Raw genomic sequence first — 19,507 nt, forward strand, 5'->3', positions numbered from 1 at the left:
TGCAGAGCACTAATGGCTCAGCACTACTAACTGGCTAAACAGCACTAATCGCTCTGCACTACTAACTTGCTAAACAGCACTAATCGCTCAGCACTACTAACTGGCTACACAGCACTAATCGCTCAGCACTACTAACTGGCTGCACAGCACTAATCGCTCAGCACTATTAACTGGCTACACTGCACTAATCGCTCAGCACAACTAACTGGCTGCACAGCACTAATCGCTCAGCACTACTAACTGGCTACACAGCACTAATCGCTCAGTACTACTAACTGGCTACACAGCACTAATCGCTCAGCACTACTAACTGGCTACACAGCACTAATCGCTCAGCACTACTTACTGGCTAAACAGCACTAATTGCTCAGCACTACTAACTGGCAACACAGCACTAATCGCTCAGCACTACTAACTGGCTAAACAGCACTAATCGCTCAGCACTACTAACTGGCTGCACAGCACTAATCGCTCAGCACTACTAATTGGCTACACAGCACTAATCGCTCAGTACTTCTAACTGGCTACACGGCACTAATCGCTCAGCACTACTAACTGGCTGCACAGCACTAATCGCTCAGCACTACTAACTGGCTAAACGGCACTAATCGCTCAGCACTACTAACTGGCTACAGAGCACTAATGGCTCAGCACTACTAACTGGCTAAACAGCACTAATCGTTCTGCACTACTAACTTGCTAAACAGCACTAATCGCTCAGCACTACTAACTGGCTACACAGCACTAATCGCTCAGCACTATTAACTGGCTAAACAGCACTAATCGCTCAGCACTACTAACTGGCTAAACAGAACTAATAGCTCAGCACTACTAACTAGCTACACAGCACTAATCACTCAGCACTACTAACTGGCTGAACAGCACTAATCGCTCAGCACTACTAACTGGCTACACTGCACTAATCGCTCAGCACAACTAACTGGCTGCACAGCACTAATCGCTCAGCACTACTAACTGGCTACACAGCACTAATCGCTCAGCACTACTAACTGGCTATACAGCACTAGTCGCTCAGCAATACTAACTGGCTAAACAGCACTAATCGCTCAGAACTACGAACTGGCTACACAGCAATAATCACTCAGCACTACTAACTGGCTAAACAGCACTAATCGCTCAGCACTACTAACTGGCTACACAGCACTAATCGCTCAGCACTACTAACTGGCTAAACAGCACTAATCGCTCAGCACTACTAACTGGCTAAAGAGCATTAATCGCTCAGCACTACTAACTGGCTATACAGCACTAGTCGCTCAGCAATACTAACTGGCTACACAGCACTAATCGCTCAGCACTACTAACTGGCTAAACAGCACTAATCGCTCAGCACTACTAACTGGCTAAAGAGCATTAATCGCTCAGCACTACTAACTGGCTAAACAGCACTAGTCGCTCAGCACTACTAACTGGCTGCACAGCACTAATCGCTCAGCACTACTAACTGGCTACACAGCACTAATCGCTCAGCACTACTAACTGGCTAAACAGCACTAATCGCTCAGCACTACAAACTGGCAACACAGCACTAATCGCTCAGCACTACTATCTGGCTAAACAGCACTAATCGCTCAGCACGACTAACTGGCTGCACAGCACTAATCGCTCAGCACTACTAACTGGCTACACAGCACTAATCGCTCAGCACTACTAACTGGCTAAACCGCACTAATCGCTCAGCACTACTAACTGGCTACACAGCACTAATCGCTCAGCACTACTAACTGGCTACACAGCACTAATCGCTCAGCACTACTAACTGGCTACACAGCACTAATCGCTCAGCACTACTAACTGGCTAAACAGCACTAGTCGCTCAGCACTACTAACTGGCTACACACCACTAATCACTCAACACTACTAAGTGGCTACACAGCACTAATCGCTCAGCACTACTAACTGGATGCACAGCACTAATCGCTCAGCACTACTAACTGGCTACAAAGCACTAATCGCTCAGCACTACTAACTGGCTACACAGCACTAGTCGCTCAGCACTACTAACTGGCTAAACAGCACTTGTCGCTCAGCACTACTAACTGGCTACACTGCACTAATTGCTCAGCACTACTAACTGGCTACACAGCACTAATCGCTCAGCACTACTAACTTGCTAAAGAGCACTAATCGCTCAGCACTACTAACTGGCTAAAGAGCATTAATCGCTCAGCACTACTAACTGGCTAAACAGCACTAGTTGCTCAGCACTACTAACTGGCTACACAGCACTAATCGCTCAGCACTACTAACTGGATGCACAGCACTAATCGCTCAGCACTACTAACTGGCTACAAAGCACTAATCGCTCAGCACTACTAACTGGCTACACAGCACTAATCGCTCAGCACTACTAACTGGCTAAACAGCACTAGTCGCTCAGCACTACTAACTTGCTACACTGCACTAATTGCTCAGCACTACTAACTGGCTGCACAGCACTAATCGCTCAGCACTACTAACTGGCTACACAGCACTAATCGCTCAGCACTACTAACTGGCTACACAGCACTAATCGCTCAGCACTACTAAGTGGCTATACAGCACTAGTCGCTCAGCAATACTAACTGGCGACACAGCACTAATCGCTCAGCACTACTAACTGGCTAAACAGCACTAATCGCTCAGCACTACTAACTGGCTAAAGAGCATTAATCGCTCAGCACTACTAACTGGCTATACAGCACTAGTCGCTCAGCAATACTAACTGGCTACACAGCACTAATCGCTCAGCACTACTAACTGGCTAAACAGCACTAATCGCTCAGCACTACTAACTGGCTAAAGAGCATTAATCGCTCAGCACTACTAACTGGCTAAACAGCACTAGTCGCTCAGCACTACTAACTGGCTGCACAGCACTAATCGCTCAGCACTACTAACTGGCTACACAGCACTAATCGCTCAGCACTACTAACTGGCTAAACAGCACTAATCGCTCAGCACTACAAACTGGCAACACAGCACTAATCGCTCAGCACTACTATCTGGCTAAACAGCAGTAATCGCTCAGCACGACTAACTGGCTGCACAGCACTAATCGCTCAGCACTACTAACTGGCTACACAGCACTAATCGCTCAGCACTACTAACTGGCTAAACCGCACTAATCGCTCAGCACTACTAACTGGCTACACAGCACTAATCGCTCAGCACTACTAACTGGCTACACAGCACTAATCGCTCAGCACTACTAACTGGCTACACAGCACTAATCGCTCAGGACTACTAACTGGCTATACAGCACTAGTCGCTCAGCAATACTCACTGGCTACACAGCACTAGTCGCTCAGCAATACTAACTGGCTACACAGCACTAATCGCTCAGCACTACTAACTGGCTACACAGCACTAATCGCTCAGCACTACTAACTGGCTAAACAGCACTAATCGCTCAGCACTACTAACTGGCAACACAGCACTAATCGCTCAGCACTACTATCTGGCTAAACAGCACTAATCGCTCAGCACGACTAACTGGCTGCACAGCACTAATCGCTCAGCACTACAAACTGGCTACACAGCACTAATCGCTCAGCACTACTAACTGGCTAAACAGCACTAATCGCTCAGCACTACTATCTGGCTACACAGTACTAATCGCTCAGTACTTCTAACTGGCTACACGGCACTAATCCCTCATTACTACTAACTGGCTGCACAGCACTAATCGCTCAGCACTACTAACTGGCTAAACGGCACTAATCGCTCAGCACTACTAACTGGCTACAGAGCACTAATGGCTCAGCACTACTAACTGGCTGAACAGCACTAATCGCTCAGCACTACTAACTGGCTAAACAGCACTAATCGCTCAGCACTACTAACTGGCTACACAGCACTAATCGCTCAGCAATACTAACTGGCTGCACAGCACTAATCGCTCAGCACTACTAACTGGCTACACAGCACTAATCGCTCAGCACTACTAACTGGCTATACAGCACTTGTCGCTCAGCAATACTAACTGGCTAAACAGCACTAATCGCTCAGCACTACTAACTGGCTACACAGCACTAATCACTCAGCACTACTAACTGGCTAAACAGCACTAACCGCTCAGCACTACTAACTGGCTAAACAGCATTAATCGCTCAGCACTACTAACTGGCTAAACAGCACTAGTCGCTCAGCACTACTAACTGGCTACACAGCACTAATCGCTCAGCACTACTAACTGGCTACACAGCACTAATCACTCAGCACTACTAACTGGCTGCACAGCACTAATCGCTCAGCACTACTAACTGGCTACACAGCACTAATCGCTCAGTACTACTAACTGGCTACACGGCACTAATGGCTCAGCACTACTAACTGGCTGCACGGCACTAATCGCTCAACACTACTAACTGGCTACACAGCTCTAATCGCTCAGTCTACTAACTGGCTACACAGCACTAATCGCTCAGCACTACTAACTGGCTACACAGCACTATTCGCTCATCACTACTAACTGGCTACACAGCACTAATCGCTCAGCACTACTAAATGGCTACACAGCACTAATCGCTCAGCACTACTAACTGGCTACACAGCACTAATCGCTCAGCACTACTTACTGGCTAAACAGCACTAATTGCTCAGCACTACTAACTGGCAACACAGCACTAATCGCTCAGCACTACTAACTGGCTAAACAGCACTAATCGCTCAGCACTACTAACTAGCTGCACAGCACTAATCGCTCAGCACTACTAACTGGCTACACAGCACTAATCGCTCAGTACTTCTAACTGGCTACACGGCACTAATCGCTCAGCACTACTAACTGGCTGCACAGCACTAATCGCTCAGCACCACTAACTGGCTAAACGGCACTAATCGCTCAGCACTACTAACTGGCTGCAGAGCACTAATGGCTCAGCACTACTAACTGGCTAAACAGCACTAATCGCTCTGCACTACTAACTTGCTAAACAGCACTAATCGCTCAGCACTACTAACTGGCTACACAGCACTAATCGCTCAGCACTACTAACTGGCTACACAGCACTAATCGCTCAGCACTACTTACTGGCTAAACAGCACTAATTGCTCAGCACTACTAACTGGCAACACAGCACTAATCGCTCAGCACTACTAACTGGCCAAACAGCACTAATCGCTCAGCACTACTAACTGGCTGCACAGCACTAATCGCTCAGCACTACTAATTGGCTACACAGCACTAATCGCTCAGTACTTCTAACTGGCTACACGGCACTAATCGCTCAGCACTACTAACTGGCTGCACAGCACTAATCGCTCAGCACTACTAACTGGCTAAACGGCACTAATCGCTCAGCACTACTAACTGGCTACAGAGCACTAATGGCTCAGCACTACTAACTGGCTAAACAGCACTAATCGTTCTGCACTACTAACTTGCTAAACAGCACTAATCGCTCAGCACTACTAACTGGCTACACAGCACTAATCGCTCAGCACTATTAACTGGCTAAACAGCACTAATCGCTCAGCACTACTAACTGGCTAAACAGAACTAATAGCTCAGCACTACTAACTAGCTACACAGCACTAATCACTCAGCACTACTAACTGGCTGAACAGCACTAATCGCTCAGCACTACTAACTGGCTACACTGCACTAATCGCTCAGCACAACTAACTGGCTGCACAGCACTAATCGCTCAGCACTACTAACTGGCTACACAGCACTAATCGCTCAGCACTACTAACTGGCTATACAGCACTAGTCGCTCAGCAATACTAACTGGCTAAACAGCACTAATCGCTCAGAACTACGAACTGGCTACACAGCAATAATCACTCAGCACTACTAACTGGCTAAACAGCACTAATCGCTCAGCACTACTAACTGGCTACACAGCACTAATCGCTCAACACTACTAACTGGCTAAACAGCACTAATCGCTCAGCACTACTAACTGGCTGCACAGCACTAATTGCTCAGCACTACTAACTGGCTACACAGCTCTAATCGCTCAGTACTACTAACTGGCTACACGGCACTAATCGCTCAGCACTACTAACTGGCTGCACGGCACTAATCGCTCAACACTACTAACTGGCTAAACGGCACTAATCGCTCAGCACTACTAACTGCTAAACAGCACTAATCGCTCAGCACTACTAACTGGCTAAACAGCACTAATCCCTCAACACTGCTAACTGGCTACACAGCACTAATCGCTCAGCACTACTAATTGGCTAAACAGCACTAATCGCTCAGCACTACTAACTGTCTACACAGCACTAATCGCTCAGCACTACTAACTGTCTACACAGCACTAATCGCTCAGCACGACTAACTGGCTAAACAGCACTAATCGCTCAGCACTACTAACTGGCTAAACAGCACTAATTGCTCAGCACTACTAACTGGCTACAGAGCACTAATCGCTCAGCACTACTAACTGGCTAAACAGCACTAATCGCTCAGCACTACTAACTGGCTACACAGCACTAATCGCTCAGTCTACTAACTGGCAAAACAGCACTAATCGCTCAGCACTACTAACTGGCTAAACAGCACTAGTCACTCATTACTACTAACTGGCTAAACAGCACTAGTCGCTCAGCACTACTAACTGGCTACACAGCACTAATTGGTCAGCACTACTAACTGGCTACACAGCACTAATCGCTCAGCACTACTAACTGGCTAAACAGCACTAATCGCTCAGCACTACTAACTGGCTACATAGCACTAATCGCTCAGCACTACTAACTTTCTACACAGCACTAATCGCTGAGCACTACTAACTGGCTAAACAGCACTAATCGCTCAGCACTACTAACTTGCTAAACAGCACTAATCGCTCAGCACTACTAACTGGCTAAACAGCACTAATCGCTCAGCACTACTAACTGGCTGCACAGCACTAATCGCTCAGCACTACTAACTGGCTAAACATCACTAGTCGCTCAGCACCTCTAACTGGCTAAACAGCACTAATCGCTTAGCACTACAAACTGGCTACACAGCACTAATCGCTTAGCACTACAAACTGGCTACACAGCACTAATCGCTCAGCACTACTAACTGGCTACACAGCACTAATCGCTCAGCACTACTAACTGGCTAAACAGCACTAATCGCTCAGCACTTCTAACTGGCTACACAGCACTAATCGCTCAGCACTACTTACTGGCTAAACAGCTCTAATCGCTCAGCACTACTAACTGGCTAAACGGCACTAATCGCTCACCACTACTAACTGGCTACACAGCACTAGTCGCTCAGCACTACTAACTGGCTAAACAGCACTAGTCGCTCAGCACTACTAACTGGCTACACAGCACTAATCACTCAGCACTACTAACTGGCTACACAGCACTAATCGCTCAGCACTACTAACTGGCTAAACAGCACTAATCGCTCAGCACTAGTAACTGGCTAAACGGCACTAATCGCTCAGCACTACTAACTGGCTACACAGCACTAATCGCTCAGCACTACTAACTGGCTAAACAGCACTAATCGCTCAGCACTACTAACTGGTTACACAGCACTAATCGATCAGCACTACTAACTGGCTAAACAGCACTATTCGCGCAGCACTACTAACTGGCTAAACAGCACTAATCGCTCAGCACTACTAACTGGCTACTCCACAAAGTGGTAAACACAGGCATTCCCATGCCGTTCCGTCTTCAGAAAGTTGCAAGAAATACAAATCACTGATGCATTCTTTAATATTTACATGTAGGCTTTGGTTCATCACTCCAGAGAACGTGTTTCCACTGTTCCAGAATCCAATAACTGATAGCTTTACACCACTCCAGCCGATGCCTGGCATTGCGCATGGCGATCTTAGGCTTGTGTGTGGCTGCTCGGCCATGGAAACCCATTTCATGAAGATCTCCCGGCGAACAGTTCATGTGCTGACGTTGTTTCCAGTGGCAGTTTTTAACTCTGTAGTAAGTGTTGCAACTGAGGACAGACAATTTTTACGCTCTATGAGTTTCAGCACTTGGCGGTCCCATTCTGTGAGCTTGTGTGGCCTACCACTTTGTGGCTGCTTCTTTAGTTGTTAATCCTAGACGTTTCCACTTCACAATAACAGCACTTACAGTTGACCAGGTATGACCAAAATGGTCGCACTTTAGAGCCCTATCTGTTGTTGAATGCTTTTTTATGTGCGTGTGTGAGCACAAATGTGTTTTAAAAAAAAGAGTTTAGGAATTACCACCTGAGCAACTGGTTTAGCTACGTATTTTGGGATCCGTCAAAATTGACAATGGTTTGAAACAGTCTGAAGTAACAAGGGATACTGTACATACAAGGAAAACTGTTCATACCTGTTGATGACCCAAACCTGGAAAACCACAACACTTCCATAATTCAAGTTATAACTGATTCAAAGTTCTGAGTTAGAAGAAACTTTCTCTCTGAGACCTGCAAAGGGCACTGGGTTGACTTCGGGTTAATGACCACAAATACCTGGTATGGATCATTACCTTTACCTATTCTGTTGTCAGATCGTTGCAGATGAAGGAGAGACTACGAGGAGAGAGGCCAGTTTAGACTATTGGGATTCTGTCTGTGAATGTGCGGGGGGAGTGGGGAGCAGGATCGGGAAGTGAAAGGAAGGGGGAAGCCTTGGCTCCTCTCCTTAGGGCTTGATCAGCATAGCTCAGTGGTAATCACACACGAGCTGATTTAATTAACGAGCTGCGCAAACACACCCAGCCTGATTGAGCTGCCCTGGTAAAGAAAATAACAGGCAATCTGCGAGGACGCCTCTGACACTAACCTCCCAAAGCCCCCTCCACTACCACCACTATCACATCTTCCTGGACACAGGGGAAGACGTAACATTGTAAACAAAATTAGTATATGTTACATTTGGTATGGTATGTATTAATTTTGGGATATTCATAATCTATTTCATATAAGATATGTTGCGAATTATAATTTAATGCATTCAGTTGTGCAACAGACTAGGTATTCTCCCTTTCCTTAGCTAACATGCAAAGTAGCTAAAAGTAGTAAAGTTGCTAATTAGCAAAAATGCTAAAGTTGTCCATGATGCAATTCGAACATGCAACCAAAATATCCTTTGATTTGCTAGACGTTCGCTATATACGCGTACCCATCCACCCCGACCAACTAGCCCCATTTAGTTTTTGTCTTAATAAGTAACCTTCGGTCTAAAGGCCTTTGCAGACTGTACGTCAGATTCAGTCTTCTACAATTATTACGTCACACTTTGCGATTTCACCAAATCTTGATATCAACCTGGCCAGATTGTACGATTTGCATCAACCAAGATGGCAAAAATTTTACTTTCTGGGGGGGGGTTTATGTAACCATACCAAACGTAACATGTCATACTAATTTGAGTGTCCCACATTTTAATTTACTATGTTACGTCTCGATTATGAGACCAGCCTGATCCCATCCACCCAGCCGTGTGCGGGCAAGGACACATGTAGATACACAGACTGACCAGAAAGCGTAGTGGGCACACTTCTCATGTGCATGTGCAAGCACGATCACACGATCACACCTCCTACCCTCCTCTCTTTGGGACATCATTTTTCACTGCATACACAAGGCCTTTTCGCTGTGTCTTTCGTCATCCCCCCCGCATGCTCTTTGCTCTCTCTTTTTCTTGCCAGGTCACAAAGCCCTCGTCTCTCTAGTCAGCTCCAGAGACCATTCATCACACACACACACACACACACACACACACACACACACACACACACACACACACACACACACACAGTAGTCTCCTGGAGAATCCCTCTGTGGGTTTGGTAGAGCGTGCCGTTCTGCTCTCTCCTCAACTCACCGAGGCAGTGGGGCTTTGCATTGAGAGGGCCGCTCTGTTTTCAATGACAGGTCTATCATCAGCCCTATACCCACGCTTCTCCCTCTGTTTCCAAATGTCTGTGTTTGTCTTTTTCACTCTCTATCTCAGTCTTTTTCTCTGTCTACATCTGCTCTTCTTCCTCTTTCTCTGCTTCTCACTCTCCCAATGTCTCTATCGACTCTTTTCCTCTGTCTGCCTCTATCCCTGCCTAAGTCATTCGCTTTGTCCTTTAGCCTCTCTCTGCTTCTCTTGTCTGTTTCTCTCTGGGTATCTGACAAGCCAGTTGGTTGCCACCCAGTGAGGTCACTCATGTTAACAGAGTAGATTATGTTTTCACACATGCACAGACCCACACACACTATGGAGGCATGTGTGCAGAGAAAAATAATGGTTCAGGTTAAACTCAGCCATCACCAACCTACCCTCCACCTCACACACGCACATACACTCCCTTGCTGCCTCCGATCTGCAAATGAAACCAGATGGACTCATTTATAGCCAATTAGCTCCAACGCTGTAAGTGGAGACTCACCTATGCAATTAAAGAGCTTTATTGAAACCTCCCAGCAGCTCCAACACTGCATTTCAATGTGAGAGCCCTCGATCTGCCAGTAACCATAGATCTAGGAACAGATTACCCAAACCCCCAGTCCTAACTTTAGCCATATTGGCTGGTGAAAAATAATCTGATCCTGTATCTGTGCAGTTAGGGCACCTTCTATCTATACTCCCTCATCCACTGGGACCATACCCACCCAAAAAAACACATGCTCACTAGTATGCACACATAAGCACACACATACTGTATGCACACTACATAAACACCACTAGGGCTGTCACATACATGCACACGTGCCTACCTGTGCCAAAAATGTTTTAGGTGCGCTTGATTTACCCTCCTTAGCGCATGGCGGGTAGGTGGGCAGGGTGTGTACTTTTTGGGCGACTCCATTAGTTGCGCTGAGCAAACTATACCAAGTATTTTTTTTAAAACATACTTTTCTGACACACATGCAAACAAGCACGCATGCACACACACAAGTTCACCGTGGGCCAGATGATAACTTGATAACACCTCAGCATTGTTAGTCACTGAAACCTCACATTGCTCAGGGCTACTTTATGTGAAGGAGATATTGGTCAAGATGTTGCAAAGGACTATTTTGAAAGTCACATCACTTACTTTGGACTGACTCTTCTCATGACATCACTGTGATTGTAATGTTATTGAGATACCATGGTTATGTTGGCCCAACTGGGAGACAGACAGAGATTAGGGATGTAATTTACATTTTGGTCATTTAGCAGAGGCTCTTATCCAGAGCAACTTACAGTAGTGAGTGCATACATTTCATGGTCCCCCAACCCTGGGGAATAGAGAGACGAATGACGTTTATGTGCACTGTGAAAACATTGCTAAAGAATGTTGGTTTGAATTCCAAGCAGCCATAGAACAAAGACAAGGAGTCACTTTACAGTCAAACCCAACATCCCCTGGAACATCCCGGAAATGTTTTGGAAACGTTGCTGGAACACAAGGAAACGTTGGGAAATGTTAGAACGGAGGGAATTCTCTCTGGAAGAAAAAAACTGGACAAATATGAGGATAGAGGAATAAAATCATGGCTGCGTTCCAAATGGCAACCTATTCTCTACATAATGTATTACTTTTGACCAGAGCCCTATGGGCCCTGGTCAAAAGTAGTCCACTATATAGGGGATAGGGTGCCATTTGGAATGCACTTTATCTCTCTAACCGACAACAAATGTTGTGGGAAATAATACCATCAAGCCAGGGGAGGGATTTTTGCCCAGTGCAACAGACAGAGGGCCATGTTTCAACACATCTCACATCAGCTTTACACCTGCGTTATTGAGTGCAGGGCAAATGGCATAAAGCTGAGAACATGTGTCGTAAATCCTTCAGGGACGCTTTAGAAGTCCCCCGAGGAAGGTTTCTTGGAGTTTTCTTTTCCCCCTCTCTCCTTCCTACTTGGGACGTGGCCAGGTGTGTGTGTGGGGGGGTAGGAAAGAAGAAAGAGAAAGACAGAGGCATATGGAGAAAGACAGAGACAGAGGGAGTGTGTGTGAGGGGGAGTGAGAGACAGAGACAGATGTGACCCTAAACATACAGGCTTGGGGAGGGGCAAGGGACAGACCGAGAGAGAGAGAGAAAGAGAGAAGTGCGGGAGAGAGAAAAAGAGAGAGCATACCCACATGAAAAATTACTACAGTTTACTATATAATAATACAGTACATTCGGAAAGTATTCAGACGCGTTCACTTTTCCCACATTTTATTGCATTACAGCCTAATTCTGAAATGGATTACATTGTTTTCCCCCCCTCATCAATCTACACACTATACCCCATAATGAAAAGCAAAATGCGTTTAATTTTGTGTGCAAATTTATAAAAATGTAAAACTTAAATATCACATTTACATAAGTATTCAAACCTTTTACTCAGTACTTTGTTGAGGCACCTTTGGCAGCGATCCCACCTGCGGGACACACTATTCAACAGCCAGTGAAATAGCAGAGGGACAAATTCAAAACAACAAAAATCTCATAATTAAAATTTCTCACACAAGTATTATACACCATTTTAAAGATACGACGCTCGTTAATCCAACCACATTGTCCAATTTCAAAAAGGCTTTACGGCAAAAGCATAACATTAGATTATGTTAGGACAGCGCCTAAACAAGAAAAACCACACAGCCATTTTCCAAGCAAGGAGAGGCATCACAAAAACCAGAAATACAGCTAAAATGAATCACTAACCTTTGACAATCTTCATCAGATGACACTCCCAGGACTCAATGTTACACAATGCATGTATGTTTTGTTCAATAAAGTTCATATTTATATCCAAAAACCCCATTTTACATTGGCGCGTGATGTTCAGAAAATGTATTGCCTCCAAATCTTCCGGTGAATGAGCACATCAATTTACAAAAATACTCATCATAAACGTTGATAAACTTTACAATAGTTATTGAAAGAATTATAGATACACTACTCCTTAATGCAACCGCTGTGTCAGATTTCAAAATAGCTTTACGGCGAAAGCACATTTTTCAATATTCTGAGTACAGAGCTCAGCCATCAAAGCAAGCTATACAGTTACCCGCCAAGTTCTGGAGTCAAAAAAAGTCAGAAATAGTATTATAAATCTTCACTTACCTTTGCTGATCTTTGTCGGAATGCACTCCCAGGACTCCCACTTCCACAAGAAATGTTAGTTTTGTTCGATAAACTCCATATTTATGTCCAAATACCTCATTGTTGTTCGCGCGTTCAGTCGAGTTATCCAAATGCGCCATGCTCGCGCATTTTGTTGAGACGAAAAGTCCAAAAAGTTATACTACAGTTTGTAGAAACATGTCAAACGATGCATAGCATCAATCTTTAGGATTTTTTTTATCATACATCTTCGATAATATTCCAACCGGACAAATCCTTTGTCTTCAGAAAGAAAAAAGAAAGCACCTCTCGCTGACGACCACACGCATGAATGATCTTATGGCACTCAGCCAGACACCTGGTTGAAATGACTGTCATTCCCTTCCAGGTCACAGTAGAAGCCTGTAACAATGTTCTAAAGACTGCTGACATCTAGTGGAAGCCTTAGGAACTGCAAAATTACCCCTAAGTCACTGTTGTTTGAATAGGGAATCAATTGAAAAAACTACAAGCCTCAGATTTTCAACTTCCTGGTTGGATTTATCTCAGGGTTTTGCCTGCCATATGAGTTCTGTTATACTCACAGACATCATTCAAACAGTTATAGAAACTTCAGAGTGTTTTCTATCCAAATCGACTAATAATATGCATATCCTACCTTCTGAGCCTGAGTAGCAGGCAGTTTAATTTGGGCACGCCTTTCATCCAGACATGAAAATACTGCCCCTACCCCAAAGAAGTTTTAAGCTATGTCAGGTTGGATGCGGAGTGTTGCTGCACAGCTATTTTCAGGTCTCTTCAGAGATGTTCGATCGGGTTAAAGTCCGTTGTCTTGGCTGTGTGCTTAGGGTCGTTGTCCTGTTGGAAGGTGAACCTTCGCCCCAGTCTGAGGTCCTGAGCGCTCTGGAGCAGGTTTTCCTCAAGGATCTCTCTGTACTTTGCTCCGTTCATCTTTCCCTCGATCCTGACTAGTCTCCCAGTCCCTGCCACTGATAACATCCCCACAGCATGATGCTGTCACCACCATGCTTCACCGTAGGGATGGTATTGACCAGGTTGGCTTGGTTGTCTCCAGACGTGACGCTTGGCATTCAGGCCAAATAGTTCCATCTTGGTTTCGTCAGACCAGAGATTATTGTTTCTCATGGTCTGAGAGTCCTTTAGGTCCCTTTTGGCAAACTCCAAGCGGGGTGTCATGTGCCTTTTACTGAGGAGTGGCTTCCGTCTGGCCCCTCTACCATAAATGCCTGATTGTTAGAGTGCTGCAGAGATGGCTGTCCTTCTGGAAGGTTCTCCCATCTCCATAGAGAAACTCTGGATCTCTGTCAGAGTGACCAACGGGTTCTTGGTCACCTCCCCACCAAGGCCCTTCTCCCTCGATTGCTCAGTTTGGCTGGACGGCTAGCTCTAGGAAGAGTCTTGGTGGTTACAAACTTCTTCCATTTAAGAATGATGGAGGCCACAGTGTTTTTGGAGACCTTTAATGCTGCAGAAATGTTTTGGTATCCTTCCCCAGATCTGTGCCTCGACACAATCCTGTCCCGGAGCTCTACGGACCATTCCTTTGACCTCATGGCTTGGTTTTTGCTCTGACATGCACTGTCAACTGTGGGACGTTATATAGACAGCTGTGTGCCTTTCCAAATCATGTCCAATCAATTGAATTTACCACAGGTGGACTCCAATTAAGTTGTAGAAACAGCTCAAGGATGATTAATGGAAACAGGATGCACCTGAGCTCAATTTCGAGTCTCATAGCAAAGGGTCTGAATAGTGTAAATAAGGTATTTATTTTAATACATTTTCAAACATTTCTAAAAACCTGTTTTCGCTTTGTCATTATGGGGTATTGTGTGTAGATTGATGAGAAAAAAAAGTATTTACTCAATTTTAGAACAAGGCTGTAACATAACAAAATGTGGAAAATGGGAAGGGGTCTGAATTCTTTCAGAGTGCACTGTATATTATCCACAATCACCCAGAGGCAGCGCTCCTAGTAGCCGGGGACTGTAATGCAGGGAAACTTAAATCAGTTTAACAACATTTCTATCAGCATGTTAAATGTGCAACCAGAGGGAAAAGAACTCTGGACGACCTATACTCCACACACAGAGACGCATACAAAGCTCTCTCTCGACCTCCATTTGGCAAATCTGACCATAATGCCATCCTCCTGATTCCTGCTTACAAGCTAAAATTAAAGCAGGATGCACCAGTGACTAGATCAATAAAAAAGTGATCAGATGAAGCAGATGCTAAGCTACAGGACTGTTTTGGTAGCACAGACTGGAATATGTTCCGGGATTCCTCCAATGGCATTGAGGAGTACACCACATCTGTCATTGGCTTCATCAACAAGTGCATCGATGACGTCATCCTCACAGTGACTGTACGTACATACCAGAACCCATGGATTACAGGCAGCATCCGCACTGAGCTAAAGGCTAGAGCTGCCGCTTTCAAGGAGCAGGACTCTAACCCGGAAGCTTATACGAAATCCTGCTATGCCCTCCGACAAACCATCAAACAGGCAAAGCGTCAATACAAGACGAAGATCGCGTCGTATTACACCGGCTCTGACACTTGTCGGATGTGGCAGGGCCTGCAAACCATTACGGACCACAAAGTGAAGCACAGCCAAGAGCTGCCCAGTGACACGAGCCTACCAGACGAGCTTCGAGGCAAATAACACTGAAACATGCATGAGAGCACCAGCTGTACCGGACAACTGTGTGATCACGCTCTCCGCAGCCAATGTGAGTAAGACAGGTCAACATTCACAAGGACGCAGAGCCAGACGGATTACCAGGACGTATACTGCGAGCATGCGCTGACCAACTAGCAAGTGTCTTCACTGACATTTTCAACCTCTCCCTGTCCGAGTCTGTAATACCAACATGTTTCAAGCAGACCACCATAGTGCCAGTGCCCAAGAACACTAAGGTAACCTGCCTAAATGACTATCGACCCGTAGCATTCACGTCTGTAGCCATGAAGTGCTTTGAAAGGCTGGTCAAGGCTCACATCAACACCATCATCCCAGAAACCCTAGACCCACTCCAATTTGCATACTGCCCTAACAGATCCACAGATGAGGCAGTCTTTATTGCACTGCCCTTTCCCACCTGGACAAAAGGAACACCTATGTGAGAATTCTATTCATTGACTACAGCTCAGCATTCAACACCATAGTGCCCTCAATGCTCATCAATAAGCTAAGGACCCTGGGACTAAACACCTCCCCCAGGTGGTAAGGGTAGGTAACAACACATCCGCCACGCTGATCCTCAACACAGGGGCCCCACAGGGGTGCGTGCTCAGCCCCTCCTGTACTCCCTGTTCACTCATGACTGCACGGCCAGACACAAGTCCAACACCATCATTAAATTTGCAGATGAAACGACAGTGGTAGGCCTGATCACCGACAACAACAAGACAGCCTATAGGGAGGAGGTCAAAAACCTGGCCGTGTGGTGCCAGGACAACAACCTCTCCCTCAACATGATCAAGGCAAAGGAGATGATTGTGGACTACAGGAAAAAGAGGACCAAGCACGCCCCCATTCTCATCGACAGGGCTGCAGTGGAGCAGGTTGAGAGCTTCAAGTTCCTTGGTGTCCACATCACCAACAAACTAACATGGTCCAAGCACACTATGACAGTCATGAAGAGGGCACGACAAAACCTATTCCCCCTCAGGAGACTGAAAAGATTTGGCACGGGTCCTCAGATCCTCAAAAGGATCCACAGCTGCACCATCGAGAGCATCCTGACTGGTTGCATCACTGCCTGGTATGGCAACTGCTCGGCCTCCGACTGCAAGGCACTACAGAGGGTAGTGCGAACGGCCCAGTACATCACTGGGGCCAAGATTCCTGCCATCCAGGACCTCTATACCAGGCGGTGACATAGGAAGGCCCTGAAAATTGTCAAAGACTCCAGCCACCCTAGTCATAGACTGTTCTCTCTGCTACCGCATGGCAAGCGGTACCGGAGCGCCAAGTCTAGGTCCAAGAGGCTTCTAAACAGCTTCTACCCCCAAGCCATAAGACTCCTGAACATCTAGTCAAATGGCTACCCAGACTATTTGCATTGCCCCCCTCCCCTCTCCACACCACTGCCACTCTCTGTTGTCATCTATGCAAAGTCACTTTAATTAACTCTTCCTACATGTACACACTACCTCAACTAACCGGTGCCCACACACACTGACTCTGTACCGGCACCCCCCTGTATATATTGTTCTTTTTTACTGCTGCTCTTTAATTACTTGTTACTTTTATCTCTTATTCTTCTCTGTATTTTTTGAAACTGCACTGTTGGTTAGGGGCTCGTAAGTAAGAATTTCACTGTAAGGTCTACACCTGTTGTATTTGGCGCATGCGACTAATACGATTTGATTTGATGTCCTTGTTCAGCCACAACTCTGTGAAACATAGGATATTACAGTTCTTCAGGTCTAGTTGATAGGATAGTTTCGAACGGAACTCATCCAGTTTGTTTTCCAGTGATTGTACATCCTCCAATAGAACATAGGGTAGAGGCGGTCTATTTACTCACCGACGTAGTTTCGTCAGGTTACCTGCATGTCGGCCTTTCTTACACTGCCTTTTTCTTTTCTGTGTCTGGGGGATTAGGGTCTGGTCTGGGTTAAGCAGTATGTCCTTCCACTCTGACTCGTTGTGCCACCCATCGGTGAGAAACGAACATGCCAAGTGTAGACCATATGTTGTCTTCCCTACAGGTTATAGAAAAGAGCAGAATCTCTAAACTATCCGTTCAGACCCCAGTCCTGTCTACCTACAGGTATGGACATTTGCTGTTTTAGTATTTGTCCAGTAGGTTTCCTCAAGGAGAAAGCCCCCACTTATATGTCAAAGATAATAAAACAAAAACATTAACATTTACATTAATGTCCACAAAAAACACTACAGAAATATCTATAGTATTTACAACAACAACAAAAATACTACAGTATTTAAACTACAGTAAACTGTAAATACTACAGTAGACTACGGTCAGGTCCACAACACTACAGTAAAGTCTGCAAAAACACTACAGTGAATACTATAGTATGTGGCTGGTACTGGATTGTTGCAGGAAATCTGGGGATTATGTGTGCAGTGAGCTGCATGAGAGGGCCGTGGCGGCCTGACTTGTGTGTGGCCTCTGAGGACGTGTGTTGTGTGTGTGTGTGTGTCCTCTTGAGGTAAAGTCAGTTAGCCGTAGAGTATATACTACATTTGGACACTGTCAGCTGTCTGTAATAAGATGGCCATGAGGGTCAACCGTGTGTGTGTCTGTCTGACTGTGTGTTCAGCCCTGGACAAATTGAGATTGAGCTGGGTGTCAATGCAGTGTTATGGTTTCATTTCTGCTGTATTGTAATCAGAGCCACATCTTCACAGATTAAGATATATTTTGTTCCCTCTCCATACGTCTCATTTGAGAGGGCCCACTGTCCTTCTATTCCACCAAAAAACACGCTCTCCCACCCATATGACTTGTCCTTCCCTCTCTGCTATCCTGGAAAATGGATTGGTCACACTGTCAATAAAGCCAATCTATCAGCACCAAATTTGATGTTGTCCCGTTCAAAGGGCGTAGGCATCACTTGCACATTAACGGGGACAACAAACTCACTCTGCCACTGTCTAATCGTGTTCACATGTCATGTTCACTGATGCTGGTGTTCATTCAGTTGCTGTAGTTGAGCGTTTGTACTTGAACATTGATGCTGCTGCAGATTTTAGTGGGCGTCTACAAAGTCGTTAGACAAGGATTGTGAAAGCACAGCAAAATAGAAAGTTGTACTGTTCTCAAAACTTTGAGAGATGGACAAAAACGGAGCGAAAATTAGGCAGATGGATAGAGGACTGAGCTGATCGGGTGGCTTCTAGCCTAACTGACTCTTTCCTTCCCCCTCTTTCTCTCTTGTAATAACTCTATCCATCACTCGCCTAAATCTCTGGTATGGTTTGCTTCTCACGGATCAAAAACAACGCTGGCGTCTTTCACGCACCACGTCTACGGAGCGGGGGTGCAAAGTTGAAAGGTAATTTCAGGTATTCCCTGATCCAGACCTCTAGTTACCAATTGTTTTGAGAATCTCTTCCTGTTGTCTGTAGCAACCATTCATGCTGCTGGGAAACATGGGGGAAGATCATCAGTCAAAATGACTGTTTGGACTTTTAGAATGAGGCTCCCGCTGGCAAAAATACAACCAGACAAAACAAAATTGCGAGTCAAAGGCAATATTTGATTGTGTGCCTATTTCTGTTGAACATGGCATGACAACAGTGGCGGTCGGTTCCGTTTAAGATTTTATTACCTTTATTGAACCAGGCAAGTCAGTTAAGAGCAAATTCTTATTAGCAATGACGGCCAAACCCGGACGACGCTGGGCCAATTGTGTGCCGCCCTATGGGACTCCCAATCACGGCCAGTTGTGATACAGCCTGGAATCGAACCAGGGTCGGCAGTGACTCCTCTAGCACTGAGATGCAGTGCTACTC

General features: G+C 45.6%; 1 non-coding gene across 1 annotated transcript; it reads left to right on the plus strand.

Annotated features, from left to right (window-relative positions):
- Nucleotides 1–17,803: 17,803 nt before the first annotated feature.
- Nucleotides 17,804–17,857, plus strand: LOC123725301 (U7 small nuclear RNA). Its single transcript, XR_006757799.1, has one exon. It is a non-coding gene; the product is annotated as a U7 small nuclear RNA (small nuclear RNA).
- Nucleotides 17,858–19,507: the final 1,650 nt, after the last annotated feature.

The sequence above is a fragment of the Salmo salar genome, chromosome ssa11, assembly GCF_905237065.1.
Source record: "Salmo salar chromosome ssa11, Ssal_v3.1, whole genome shotgun sequence".
Classification (NCBI taxonomy): Eukaryota; Metazoa; Chordata; class Actinopteri; order Salmoniformes; family Salmonidae; genus Salmo; species Salmo salar.